Source organism: Balaenoptera musculus, chromosome 1 (genome assembly GCF_009873245.2).
Source record: "Balaenoptera musculus isolate JJ_BM4_2016_0621 chromosome 1, mBalMus1.pri.v3, whole genome shotgun sequence".
In the NCBI taxonomy this organism is placed as follows: domain Eukaryota; kingdom Metazoa; phylum Chordata; class Mammalia; order Artiodactyla; family Balaenopteridae; genus Balaenoptera; species Balaenoptera musculus.
Window position 1 is genome coordinate 54,721,200 of NC_045785.1, and position 14,778 is coordinate 54,735,977.

The following is a 14,778-nucleotide window of genomic DNA, read 5'->3' on the forward strand; positions in this document are numbered from 1 at the left end:
ATTGCTGGGTCATATGGTAATTCTATTTTTAGATTTTTAAGGAACCTCCATACTGTTCTCCATAGTGGCTGTATCAATTTACATTCCCACCAACAGTGCAAGAGGGTTCCCTTTTCTCCACACCCTCTCCAGCATTTGTTGTTTGTAGATTTTCTGATGATGCCCATTCGAACTGGTGTGAGGTGATACCTCATTGTAGTTTTGATTTGCGTTTCTCTAATAATTAGTGATGTTGAGCAGCTTTTCATGTGCTTCTTGGCCATCTGTATGTCTTCTTTGGAGAAATGTCTATTTAGGTCTTCTGCCCATTCTTGCATTGGGTTGTTTGTTTTTCTAATATTGACCTGCATGAGCTGTTTATATATTTTGGAGATTAATCCTTTGTCTGTTGATTCATTTGCAAATATTTTCTCCCATTCTGAGGGTTGTCTTTTCGTCTTGTTTGTAGTTTCCTTTGCTGTACAAAAGCTTTTAAGTTTCATTAGGTCCCATTTGTTTATTTTTGTTTTTATTTCCATTACTCTAGGAGGGGGATCAAAAAAGATCTTGCTGTGATTTATGTAAGAGTGTTCTTCCTATGTTTTCCTCTAAGAGTTTTATAGCGTCTGGTCTTACATTTAGGTCTCTAATCCATTTTGAGTTTATTTTTGTGTATGGTGTTAGGGAGTGTTCTAATTTCATTCTTTTACATGTAGCTGTCCAGTTTTCCCAGCACCACTTATTGAAGAGACTGTCTTTTCTCCATTGTATATCCTTGCCTCCTTTGTCATAGATCAGTTGACCATAGGTGTGTGGGTTTATCTCTGGGCTTTGTATCCTGTTCCAGTGATCTATATTTCTGTTTTTGTGCCAGCACCATATTGTCTTGATTACTGTTGCTTTGTAGTATAGTCTGAAGTCAGGGAGTCTGATTCCTCCAGCTCTGTTTTTTCCCCTCAAGACTGCTTTGGCTATTTGGGGTCTTTTGTGTCTCCATACAAATTTTAAGATTTTTTTGTTCTAGTTCTGTAAAAACTGCCATTAGTAATTTGATAGGGATTGCATTGAATCTGTAGATTGCTTTGGGTAGTATAGTCATTTTCACAGTATTGATTCTTCCAATCCAAGAACATGTTATATCTCTCCATCTGTTGGTATCATCTTTAATTTCTTTCATCAGTGTCTTATAGTTTTCTGCATACAGGTCTTTTGTCTCCCTAGGTAGGTTTATTCCTAGGTATTTTATTCTTTTTGTTGCAGTGGTAAATGGGAGTATTTCCTTAATTTCTCTTTCAGATTTTTCATCATTAGTGTATAGGAATGCAAGAGATTTCTGTGCATTAATTTTGTATCCTGCAACTTTACCAAATTCATTGATTAGCTCTAGTAGTTTTCTGGTGGCATCTTTAGGATAATCTATGTATAGTATCATGTCATCTGCAAACAGTGACAGTTTTACTTCTTCTTTTCCAGTTTGTATTCCTTTTATTTCTTTTTCTTCTCTGATTGCCATGGCTAGGACTTCCAATACTATGTTGAATAATAGTGGCGAGAGTGGACATCCTTGTGTTGTTCCTGATCTTAGAGGAAATGGTTTCAGTTTTTCACCATTGAGAATGATGTTTGCTGTGGGTTTGTCATATATGGACTTTACTATGTTGAGGTAGGTTCCCTCTATGCCCACTTTCTGAAGAGTTTTTATCATAAATGGGTGTTGAATTTTGTCAAAAGCTTTTTCTGCATCTATTGAGATGATCATATGGTTTTTCTTCTTCAATTTGTTAATATGGTGTATCACATTGATTGATTTGCATATATTGAAGAATCCTTGCATCCCTGGGATAAATCCCACTTGATCATGGTTTATGATCCTTTTAATGTGTTGTTGGATTCTGTTTGCTAGTATTTTGTTGAGGATTTTTGCATCTCTATTCATCAGTGATATTGGTCTGTAATTTTCTTTTTTTGTAGTGTCTTTGTCTGGTTTTGGTATCAGGGTGATGGTGGCCTCAAAGAATGAGTTTGGGAATGTTCCTTCCTCTGCAATTTTTTGGAAGAGTTTGAGAAGGATGGGTGTTAGCTCTTCTCTAAATGTTTGATAGAATTCACCTGTGAAGCCATCTGGTCCTGGACTTTTGTTTGTTGGAAGATTTTTAATCACAGTTTCAATTTCATTCCTTGTGATTGGTCTGTTCATATTTTCTATTTCTTCCTGGTTCAGTCTTGGAAGGTTATACCTTTCTAAAACTTTGTCCATTTCTTCCAGGTTGTCCATTTTATTGGCATAGAATTGCTTGTAGTAGTCTCTTAGGGTGCTTTGTATTTCTGTGGTATCTGTTGTAACTTCTCCTTTTTCATTTCTAATTTTATTGATTTGAGTCCTCTCCCTCTTTTTCTTGATGAGTCTGGCTAATGGTTTATCAATTTTATTTAACTTCTCAAAGAACCAGCTTTTAGTTTTATTGATCTTTGATACTGTTTTCTTTGTTTCTATTTCATTTATTTCTGCCCTGATATTTATGATTTCTTTCCTTCTGCAGACTTTGGGTTTTGTTTGTTCTTCTTTCTCTAGTTCCTTTAGGTGTAAGGTTAGATTGTTTATTTGAGATTTTTCTTGTTTCTTGAGGTAGGCTTGTATTGATATAAATTTCCCTCTTAGAATTGCTTTTACTGCATCCCATAGGTTTTGGATCATCGTGTTTTCATTGTCATTTGTCTCTAGGTATTTTTTGATTTCCTCTTTGATTTCTTCAGTGATCTCTTGGTTATTTAATAATGTATTGTTTAGCCTCCATGTGTTTGTGTTTTTTACGTTTTTTTCTCTGTAATTCATTTCTAATCTCATAGCGTTGTGGTCAGAAAAGATGCTTGATACGATTTCAATTTTCTTAAATTTACTGAGGCTTGATTTGTGACCCAAGATGTGATCTATCCTGGAGAATGTTCCTTGGGCACTTGAGAAGAAAGTGTAATCTGCTGTTTTTGGATGGAATGTCCTTTAAATATCAATTAAATCTATCTGGTCTATTGTGTCATTTAAAGCTTGTGTTTCCTTATTAATTTTCTGTTTGGATGATCTGTCCATCAGTGTAAGTAAAATGTTAAAGTCCCCCAGTATATTGTGTTACTGTCGATTTCCTCCCTTATAGCTGTTAGCAGTTGCCTTATGTATTGAGGTGCTCCTATGTTGGGTGCATATATATTTATAATTATTATATGTTCTTCTTGGATTTGTCCCTTGATCATTATGTAGTGTCCTTCCTTGTCTCTTGTAACATTCTTTATTTTAAAGTCTATTTTATCTGATATGAGTATTGCTACTCAGATAAAATATGAGCTTTCTTTTGATTTCCATTTGCATGGAATATCTTTTTCCACCCCTCACTTTCAGTGTGTATGTGTCCCTAGGTCTGAAGTGGGTCTCTTGTAGACAGCATATATATGGGTCTTGTTTTTGTATCCATTCAGCAAGCCTGTGTCTTGTGGTTGGAGCATTTAATCCATTCACGTTTAAGGTAATTATCGATATGTATGTTCCTATTACCATTTTCTTAATTGTTTTCGGTTTGTTTTTGTAGGTCCTTTTCTTCTCTTGTGTTTCCCACTTAGAGAAGTTCCTTTAGCATTTGTTGTAGAGCTGGTCTGATGGTTCTGAATTCTCTTAGCTTTTGCTTGTCTGTAAAGCTTTTGATTTCTCTGTAGAGAAATCAAAATGAATGAATCTGAATGCGATCCTTGCCGGGTAGAGTGATCTTGGTTTTAGGTTCTTCCCTTTCATCACTTTAAATATGTCATGCCTCTCCCTTCTGGCTTGTAGAGTTTCTGCTGAGAAATCATATGTTAACCTTATGGGAGTTCCCTTGTATGTTATTTGTCATTTTTCCCTTGCTGCTTTCAATAATTTTTCTTTGTCTTTAATTTTTGCCAATTTGATTACTATGTGTCTTGGCATGTTTCTCCTTGGGTTTATCCTGTATGGGACTCTCTGCGCTTCCTGGACTTGGGTGGCTATTTCCTTTCCCATGTTAGGGATGTTTTCAACTGTAATCTCTTCAAATATTTTCTCGGGTCCTTTCTCTCTCTCTTCTCCTTCTGGGACCCCTATAATGTGAATGTTGTTGTGTTTAATGTTGTCCCAGAGGTCTCCTAGGCTGTCTTCATTTCTTTTCATTCTTTTTTCTTTATTCTGTTCCACAGCAGTGAATCCCACCATTCTGTCTTCCAGATCACTTATCCGTTCTTCTGCCTCAGTTATTCTGCTATTGATTCCTTCTAGTGTATTTTTCATTTCGGTTATTGTATTGTTCATCTCTGTTTGTTCTTTAGTTTTTCTAGGTCTTTGTTAAACATTTGTTGCATCTTCTTGATCTTTGCCTTCATTCTTTTTCCGAGGTCCTGGATCATCTTCACTATGGTTATTCTGAATTCTGTTTCTGGTAAGTTGCCTATGTCCATTTCATTTAGTTGTTTTTCTGGGGTTTTATCTTGTTCCTTCATCTGGTACATAGCCCTCTGCCTTTTCATCTTGTCTATCTTTCAGTGAATGTGGTTTTTGTTCCACAGGCTGCAGGATTGTAGTTCTTCTTGATTCTGCTGTCTGCCCTCTGGTGGATTAGGCTAGCTAAGAGGCTTGTGTAAGTTTCCTGATGGGAGGGACTGGTGGTGGGTAGATCTGGCTGTTGCTCTGTTGGGCAGTGCTCAATAAAACTTTAATCTGCTTGTCTGCTAATGGGTGGGGCTGGGTCCACTCCCTGTTGGTTGTTTGGCCTGAGGTGACCCAACAGTGGAGCCTACCCCGCTCTTTGGTGGGGCTAATGGTGGACTCTAGGAGGGCTCACGCCAAGGAGTATGTCCCAGAACTTCTGCTGCCAGTGTCCTTGTCCTCTAGGTGAGCCACAGCCACCCCCCACCTCTGCAGGAGACCCTCCAATACTAGCAGGTAGGTGTGGTTCAGTCTCCTATGGGGTCACTGCTCCTTCCTCTGGGTCCTGATACGCACACTACTTCGTGTGTGCCCTCCAAAATTGGAGTCTCTGTTTCCCCCAGTCCTGTCGAAGTCCTGCAGTCAAATCCCGCTAGCCTTCTAAGTCTGATTCTCTAGGAATTCCTCCTCCCGTTGCTGGATCCCCAGGTTGGGAAGCCTGACGTGGGGCTCAAAACCTTCACTCCAGTGGGTGGACTTCTGTGGTATAAGTGTTCTCCAGTTTGTAAGTCATCCACCCAGCAGTTATGGGATTTGATTTTATTGTGATTGTACCCCTTCTCCCGTCTCATTGCGGCTTCTCCTTTGTCTTTGGATGTGGCGTATCTTTTTTGGTGAGTTCCAGTGTCTTCCTGTTGATGATTGTTCAGCAGTGAGTTGTGATTGGCAGGTGGATTCTTAACCACTGTGCCACCAGGGAAGTCCCTCATCATCTTCTTTTAGAAAAGTTAAATGCTTATTGAATTTCACAAAGCAAGTTAGCACAAGAGCTCAGGTCTCCTGACTCACAGACCAGCAGAATGCTTAGATTTGATTTCTGCTTTGCTTTATCCTTTGTGTCATCTTTTCAGTGAATGAGGATAACTATTTCTTTTGGAGCATTAAAATAGTACCTTAGAAGTAGCAAAGTATACTGCATCACTTTGGTTCTTTTTAACCCTCATTTTTTGTTGCCTTTTTTGTCTACATATCCTGGGCTGTCATGAAGGTAGAAAGACATTAATGACTAGATTCCGGGCTCCAGGGGTTGACAATCTAGTGGAAGGAGGCCGAGGAACAAATAAACCTCCAGGAATCTGAGTTCTTGGCTCTGCTACTTACTTTCAGGGTCTATCTGGGCAAGTCATGCACGTCTCTGGGTTCAGGTTTCCCAGCTGCCCAGCGAGAGTACTGGACTAGATGTACAGGCTGGCCATGCTCATTAAGGCCTCTTCTAATTTGTCACCATCTACAGTCTATGTAACTGCAAAACTATGTGCCGGCCAAGTCTTCACAAGCTGAAATAAAGGAAAGCTATTAATCTGATCGCATATTTTTCTTAATTATTATTTGTGATAAAGTTCTCAGGCTGACTACATTTTCTAATACCCAGCACTACCATTGAGACACAGGTGGTGATACTTGTTCTGTTAACCAAATGTCAACTTTGCAAAGATAGCAGACATGAACATCTGATGATGATTTAATAAAGGGCATTAATTAATTAATGCCAGCATTCACTACTATTTCTGCAGTTCTCTAGTGCTTTTCTAACATGAAATTTTATTATATTAGGTCATCTTCCTTTTTTCCTAGAAAGGACCATAGAATAATTATAGCTAACATTTATTTTGTGTTTGCCTATGTACTAGGTAGATGTTGCTCTAAGTGCTTTCCTTATAAAGACTCATTTAATCTTTACCACATTCTGAAGCAATCAATCCCTGTCTTATAGATAAGGGAACTGAGGTACAGAGCAATAAGTAAAACCTGTTCCAAGATTACACCACAGTGAAGAGACAGAGGCAGGATTGGAACTTGGGCAGTCAGCCTCTAGCAGCTACTGTTTTCATGGCTGGACCATTGCCTACATGAAAGCTGCTTTCCCTCTGCTCATGTCAGAGAAGCTGGAGAGACTCATCTGTTAAGAAGCTACAAAATAAGAAAGCAGTTGAATCATCTTATCTGCAGCTGTAAACTTGGCCAGATCCTCAAGTGTAACGTCTCTTACTACGTGCCAGGGTTCTCAGTCTGGATTCTGTGTCTCAGGTGACTCATGAACGTTTGGGAACTTGTGTTAATTGTATTTATGTGTCCATGTGTGTTGTTGTGGTGTGAGTTGGGGGGTAGGCTGCTTGTTGGTTTCCTGCACATTACCAGAGGGGGCTCCCTACCCTGTTTCTGGCAGAATTATAGCTGTGCAGGTCCTCCTCAGCCCTAAATCTGGATTAATGTTCTGGGCCTGGAAGTTTGAGCGTAACTACCCATTGAACGATTGAGTGGCTGTAGGAACCTAGGAGGACCAGACTTTCCAAAAGTCCCTCTGCCCCTCAGAGCTGTGTTGCCTAGGTGCAGTTGGACAATGCCCTTTTCTCTCCTTGAAGCCTTCCAAAATTTTCAATCATTTTTTTCCTCTCAGAATTTTGGAACCTCAAGGTTTTGAGATTTTTTGTTTTGTTTCATTTTATCTCTTCCTTACTGGCTTTGTTCAGAAATCAGATGTTCATAAGCTTTTTATTACTTATCCAATCCATGAGTTCAGTTTCCCATTTAACTTTTATGAATGTTTTCTTTGTCAAGATGGGTCCTTTCAAAACCTTGTAAAGAATGTTTTACCACATACTAACATAAGAATGGAGTGGTAAAACTAGAAAATCCGACAGGAAACACACACAGACGCGAGCATCCCCATAGGCAATTTAGCTTCAGTTCACAGAAACTGAGTTTACCTATTAAGGAAAAAATTTAAAGATGTTATCATTTTGATAGTTGTGTTAATTTGTATTCCCTATTCTGTCCTAGTCTCTGATTATAGTTGATTATGAAGTTCTTTTTAGGGGTGGTGAAAATGGGTCACACATATTATGCTGGTCTGGATATTCAAGAGATGACAACATTCTACTACATAATAGTAGAATACTACATACTACATACTGCTATATACTAGTTTTGTTATGTTTTTGGTTCAGATGGGTAATATAACTAGACTGTTTCTTTTGCTGTAATCTAGAAAACTTTACCATCTATCTCATTCTTTTGCACTACAACAAACTTTTAATGTTGTTTCAGTGTGATTTCCTTTAATGATGTTAAGGCTTTGCCTTTGCAGATAGGCTGGGGTTCAGATCCCAGCTGTGTCATTTACAAGCTGTGTTACTTTGGGCAAGTTTATTTAATCTCTTGGAATCCTCTTTTCCGCATCTATAAAAGGGGAAAGTAATAATTATATGTCGCTTAAAGGGTTGTGAGGAGTAATATCAGCCTATACGTTTACCATAGGCTTTTCACACAGTAAGCATTTGCTAGATGATTTTGTCGATTGGTTTACTGTTATTATTATTGGTGTTGTTGTGGTCATTATAACACTATATTGTAATATAATATAATCATTATTGTTATCATCATCATCATACTATATGTATAATATGCCTGGTATACTGCCTGGCACATAGTAGGCACCAAACAAATATTTTATTGGCTTTGACTGGACATAGCGAGCTTTGGTGACTGAATCAGAGGTGACCAGTGGTCCTGTTTTATTTATTAGATTAACTAGGATGAAATTGTTGAATGGAATGAATGATGGCTCTACCTTTAAGTCCCCGAACTTCATAGCGAGGTGATCTTGACAGCAAACAATGAAACGCTGCAAGTCTGGTGGAGAAAAGAAACAACCGGGACTTCCCTGGTGGTCCAGTGGTAAAGAATCTGCCTTACAATGCAGGGGACGTGGGTTCGATCCCTGGTCGGGGAACTAAGATCCCACAAGCCGCGGGGCAACTAAGCCCGTGCGCCACAACTACTGAGTTCCCGCACCTCAATGAGCGAGCCCGCGTGCCACAAACTACAGAGCCCATGCGCCCTGGAGCCCACACGCCGCAACAAAGAGCTTGAGCACCACAACAAAAGATCCCGTGTGCCTCAATAAAGATCCCATGTGCCGCAACTAAGACCGGATGCAGCCAAGAATAAATAAAATAAATAAATAAATAAATAATAAATCTTAAAAAAAAAAAAACCCAACAACCACCTTGAGGCTATTTCAAGGAGCAGCAGTTGTCTATCACCCTGATTGCTGACATTTTGCTTCTCTCCCTTGAACGAGGAAAGTGGAGTGGGGTAGAAAAGTTACTGGTCGTGTTCATTAATTTTCTTTCCAGAACTGCCACGTGTCACCAGATTGCCCCCCGGCACCAGTGCTGTTTGGCAGTCTTCTCTTTGCCCACAAGAAGCCAAAATGTTAAATTGGTGGAGCTGACTAGATCTGACAGAGAAATGCTTCACGTCTGGCCTGGATGTCTAAGTGAATTTAGTGTACTCCTTGTGGTCTGGGGCAAATGCTGGAAGCTATTAGAATTCTGAACAAAACCCTCCATTCAAAAACTGCTCGTTTCCTGCTGGGGTAATCCAAGTATCAAACATGAAGAAATCTGGGCACGGAGAATGTGGCAGCTCCGTGCAGAACACACCGAGGTGTCTACGACAGCTCCTCCAGTGACTGAGACTGTTACTTCCACTTGATTATCTCAAACCAGAGGTTTCTTTTGAAAATCAGAGTGCCACGTTTCCTACATCAAGTACAGATGAGAACTGGTTGAATTTCTTCTTGTCAGTCAAATATAGGACAGGGAAGCTTTCTCCTTCCCTTGAAGTTCTAGAGACCTCAGTTTTTGTTTTTGGTTTAGTTTTTTTGTTTTCTAATTCTTTCCTTTCAAGTTTCCTTCCAAAATCAGAGAATATCGTTAGCTACAGAGCCTACTCTTTTAGACTTGGCCTGGTCAGTGGCTGGAAACTATTTTATTTAGAAACCTTTGTGGAGAAGCTATGGTTTATCTCATGAAATATCTGAGTTTGTCATATACTGTTTCCTTTCTGTACCGAAATTTATTTTCTGTGAAATTCCAGGTGTTCTTTTGCATAGACTTGAAAGGAATAGAGTTGATAGTTCAGGGTTTTTTCCTAAGAAGAATATTTTCTTGTGATGGATTAATTGAGGATGAAATCAGATAACATAGGTGAAATCACTGGGTATGCATAGTGAAAACCATTACTGTAATGAATTTTAGTTACACTCTGTTGTACAGCCGGTTTTGAATGGTGTGATGTTGAAGCTGGTAAACTGTTCTGCTTCTGCACTTATCAGACTGATGGGAATTCTTTTCTTAAACACTCTCGCTCCTGCTAGACTGGAAACTTCTGGAGAACAGGGACAAAGCCTTATTGATCATTGTATTCCTAGTTCACAGCACCACATTAGACACACAATTAATACTTTTTAAAAATGAAGGAATGAATAAGACATTTTTACAAAACTTGAATGTTCAGCCAGATGGTTGGACAAAATAAAGCATTAGAGTCAGTTTATGGGACTTCCTCTTATGTATTCAACCTCACTTTCAGCTTCTATCTATGCTTTGATTCCTTCTACTAGGTGGTTTATGTAGCGAGTCTGGTTTTCTTTCATCATTAAGGAATTCAGCTCCATTACTTAATAGTCCCAGTCATGTCCCTTTCCCCAAAGAATCTGTTTGAGATGTGAAATACATGAAATGATAACGTCAAATGGGAAAAATTAACCTATTCTGATGACTTGTAAGGAGCTCTGACTAGCAAGCAGCGCCCTTGTCAGTAGACAGCAGTCCTGTGTTATGTCAGGGGTAACACGGTCATTTGCTTTCAGAGAGCTTTTTGTCTTTCCCTCCAAGTTATGCTGACCTCTCAGATGAAAATATTCCCCATCTAATAAAAGTCACAGCAAATTTATGAACCTGCTCTTGACCACTTGTCCTTTACGCTTTAAAGGAAAAAAATAAATCTAGATTAAGATTCATAAGTTACTGTTGGACCACGTAAATGGTGGTCAGGGGCCAAATATTCCACCTTTCTTGGTTTGCCTATCTTTTCCTGCTTCGGGCTGTTGCGGAGGGTGGGTATCAAAGCTTGTGGGCTGAAGGCTGATGCAGGGAATGGTAATGTAGTTAGTTCTCTTTACAGGTACAAGCTGTTGCTCTCATGCTCTGGCACCACACAGGAGGCCCCAGGTTGGGTTGAGGTGAGGCTGCGGGTGGGAGAGTAGCTGTGGCCCGTCAGGACGAATCAAGGTGGGCCGTGTGAAAAGGAAGACATTCTGTAATTAAAGGTCCAGAAAAATATTAGTGGTATCTTACGTTACTATGACAATTGCCCTTTCTACCTGTCCCCATGGGTTTTCTGTCATTTTATCATTCATTCAACAAGGATTCGTTCAATACGTACTCTGTATTCTGTTTGCCGTATATTTCAGGGATTACTTAAATGGCTCATAAATGAGTGTGTGATGACTCAGGCATGGGTCTGGTCCTCCAGGATCTTGTCACCTAGGAAGAGAGATAAATATGAAGTAGAGAGTAACCAGTCCATGGGGTATGACAGGATGCAGAACAAAGGGCTTTGGAATCTGAAAGACTTGCATTCAAGTTCAGGATCTACCACTGTTTAGCTCTTTTGGCTTTGGGCAAGTTACTCAGTCTGATTCAGATTTGGTTTCTCAACCTTTAAGTTGTGACTAATACATTCCATTCCTGGAATGGTTGCTTTAGGATTTGAAAAAGCTCTGCAGAGGGCTTGGTTCAGAGCAGGTCCTCGATGAATGACAGCTCTCATTATCTTATTATAATAGGCCGGATACAAATATGTGAGCTTAGAGGAGACGGTCACCACCCACTGGATGGCAGGGAGAGAAGTGAGAGTATCAGAGGGTGGACCAGGAGTTTCAGGGGGGACAGGTGTCTGAGCTGAGCTTGGGAAGATGAGTAGGATTTGGGCATGTGGTGAGGGGAACAGAGAAGAAACAGAATTTAAGACTTGTTATGTATTTTTACACATTTTTGTTTGTTTTAAGCAAATAGGCACTCATTTTGCATCACTTTTATTTGCAGTATGTGAATCAAATCATCATGTTACTGAAACCTTACCATGAATCCCAATGCCAAGAATTGTGTATTTCTTCTGTGTCTTTTGTGGTGCCCTAGAGCCCTCTATAAACAGCATCTACTGAATGACTGCAGAGGTTCATGACCTGGCTGTTTTGAAATCTCTGCATTAGTGGGAATGTCCCTCTGAATCCACTGTACCAACAGAGGTGTTTTAGAAAAGATGCTGAGCTCCTAAATTCTAGTTGTTTCTTAGAACAGTGAAAGCCTAGAGGTATTAGAGGAGAATCATAACCTGTGGGCTCATGCAGGGCAAAACCTTGACTATGATAGTGATGGTTGTGGTTATTATTAATTATTTGGAACTTCTAATAATCCAGAATTTTAATTTGTCAAGGACACCTCACTCCTCGGTGAATCTGAATACGCTGCCCTCAGCCCAGTGTTCTTCCACACTGGCCTGCAACACATTTTGGCTAGGCCAGCTTTGGCCTCTCTGCCCAAAGCTGTGTGTCTGTGTGTCTGTGTGCCTGGCCTCTGTGCCACCCTGCCATGTCCTTGAGATAAACTGCGCTTTACTATCTCTTGTCAGGCCTGCTAAGAGAGGGACTTGTGCCCTACAGAAAAGTATAGAAAGAAGGTCTTCACTGCAAATCTGATTCACAGTGTTCTCTCCTCTTTGCATGCTGTGAACTACATCTTGATCTTCCCCACATATTTTTAATAATAATAATAATAATTTTTTTTCCAGTACACAGCTTAGCTTTGTGGTGCTGGGTTGTTAGGAATCCAATGTTTGTTCACTGTAATTGTAATTTTGCTGTTTTTCTCCTCAGAGTAGGAAAGCAATACTTGTGGAATACCTCATTCTATTATTTTAGAACACTTGTCAAGCTCCCAAAAGAGGTAGTGTGCTGTCCATAAGATTTGGGCCTAAAAATTCACCTTGATTGTCTGCCACTTATTGCTACATTCCTTGTTAGTGTTTAGAAATAATTTGTCTTAATGTTCCACATTGTAATTGATGGAGTACAGAAATAAAAGTGATCTCGGGGTTATGTCAGAAGCAATCAGACAGATATTTTAACTTACCCTTTTAATGTATTTAATGCTGACACTGTGAGGAATTGAGCAGTATAGTCACCACGTTATTGCCATTGCTGAAAAAATGTATTTATGGTGAAATTTATGTTAACTTTGAAAGCTTTAGCTGGTGGAGGAATTGTAAGCTAAATCTTAGAGCTCTGAGCATTTCTCAAAAAGTTGTGATACGAAACTCCTCTGCCTTTTCTTGTATTTCTGTTATGTTCAACTACTTCACAAAAAGCATTCTTCATATTCCTGAAATAAAAAAAAGATTTGGGCCTGGAGGCATGATCAAAAGGAACCTTGCAACTGGACATAGTTCCTTTTGAGGTGGAGAGAGGTAAGTGAGTAACCCCAGATAAGCATCCTAACTCAGAATTTTCTAAGTGACTGATGCTTGGCTGATATGTTATAAAGCTAATTTGTTTATAGTTGTATCACATAATTATATACTCTGTTTGTAATATGCTCTTGAATGATTATTTATTTCACACAAATATTATAACAGAAACTGAACTCAAAACACAAGGAAAAATGTGTGGAGGTTCATCACTTGTAGAAATCAAACTTTTTATATATGTCTGGGTTCCTTACTAGTCCCTGACCACATATCCATAACAGTATAGTTGGAACCATACTGTTGATATCCCGGGGTGTTCTACTCTCCCCAGCTCCCCCCTCCACACACATCATTATATTATTCACATATGCTTTCAAAAGTAAGTATATCTACATGCAGACATTTAGGTCTCTTATAGAACCTGTGGTTTAAATTCTGGGCATCTAGAGGAGGCTCCCACCACGACCGCACCCAGGTACTTTCTTTTCTCTTGGTAGTGAGAAGGGGAATTACAGGCAGTGGCAAGAGGGAGCTACCCAGAGTTCATTGTCCACATCTGTCTTTGGTGCTTTCATCAGAAACCCAGAGGCATCCTCTGTCAGAGTGAAACCTCTTTGCCTTTCATATTCAAAGAAAAGACTTTAGAAGGGAATATTTGAGGGGCTCTGGAACATTCAGGAGGTAGGTTCCTACATTATTACTTTGAGTGGAGGAAGTTAGGTGCAGGTAAATGGTGACTAAGAGAACCAGTACCTTCGCTTATTTGGCAATGCTTTTGCGCTTGGGTTTCAATACTTGTGATGCTGTCGGTGTTCTCTCTCTCTCTCTCCCCCCTAAGAATGTGCAGCATCACTTTAGAGACTGATGATAGGGATGTCAGGGGAATAAGATGATAACTTGAAACTTTCCAGAAGTTCCCAGGGTGGCCACAGTGCATATGATATTTTCCAGAGGGAGTGGGAAGGAGCTAGAAATGCAGTTGGGGGTGACAGAGAGGGGAACCAGTGGAGTGGAGAAGAGAAGTGGCTTTGAAGTCAGACAGTGGGTAGAGTTCAAATCTTTGCTCTGGCACTAGTTTGGTGGCCTTGGGCAAATTTCTTAATGTTTCTAAATCCTTCTAAGAGGAAGCTAATTACTGTGCCCACCTCACAAGGTTGTGGTGAGGATTAAATTGGATAATGTAAATAATGCACAATGCCTGACATAAATAGTAAGCACTCAGTGAATGGGAAGCATTATTACTATTGTTATTTCCTGTTTCACGTTATAATCTTATAGCTTTCCAAACTGGTATCTCTGGACTAAGGTAGTAATGGGGTTTGTAAATCATTTTTGGTATTTCAAAGTCTGAGAAAAGTACACAGTTCTGCTCATTGTAATAAGCACATGGGAGAGTTTTTTGAAACATGGCATCCATGGGGGAAGAATACTGGAAGGGGTCCTTGGTGTTGAAAACGTTGAGGCTTCTGACTCAGGAAGTTTTAGCAAGTTCTTTAATAAAGCTTGTGGTTTTCTAGTGCTAATGGGAGTAAATAGAGGATGACTTGCACAAAGACCTTGATTGATTGGTACAAACAGATCATCCCCCGTGGAACATCAGAAGTCTCTGAAATCCCCAGTGCGCAGTTGTGTTAACTGGCTTGTTGAACATGCTCTCACTGCCAAGTGTGTTCTTGGAAACTGGAACCACTGAGAAAACTGCTCTGCAAATGGAAACCGGTTTCTCTATCCAACTTGGTAGAGCATTTGCTCTAGGCAACCAGACAGGCTCCGGGAGACGT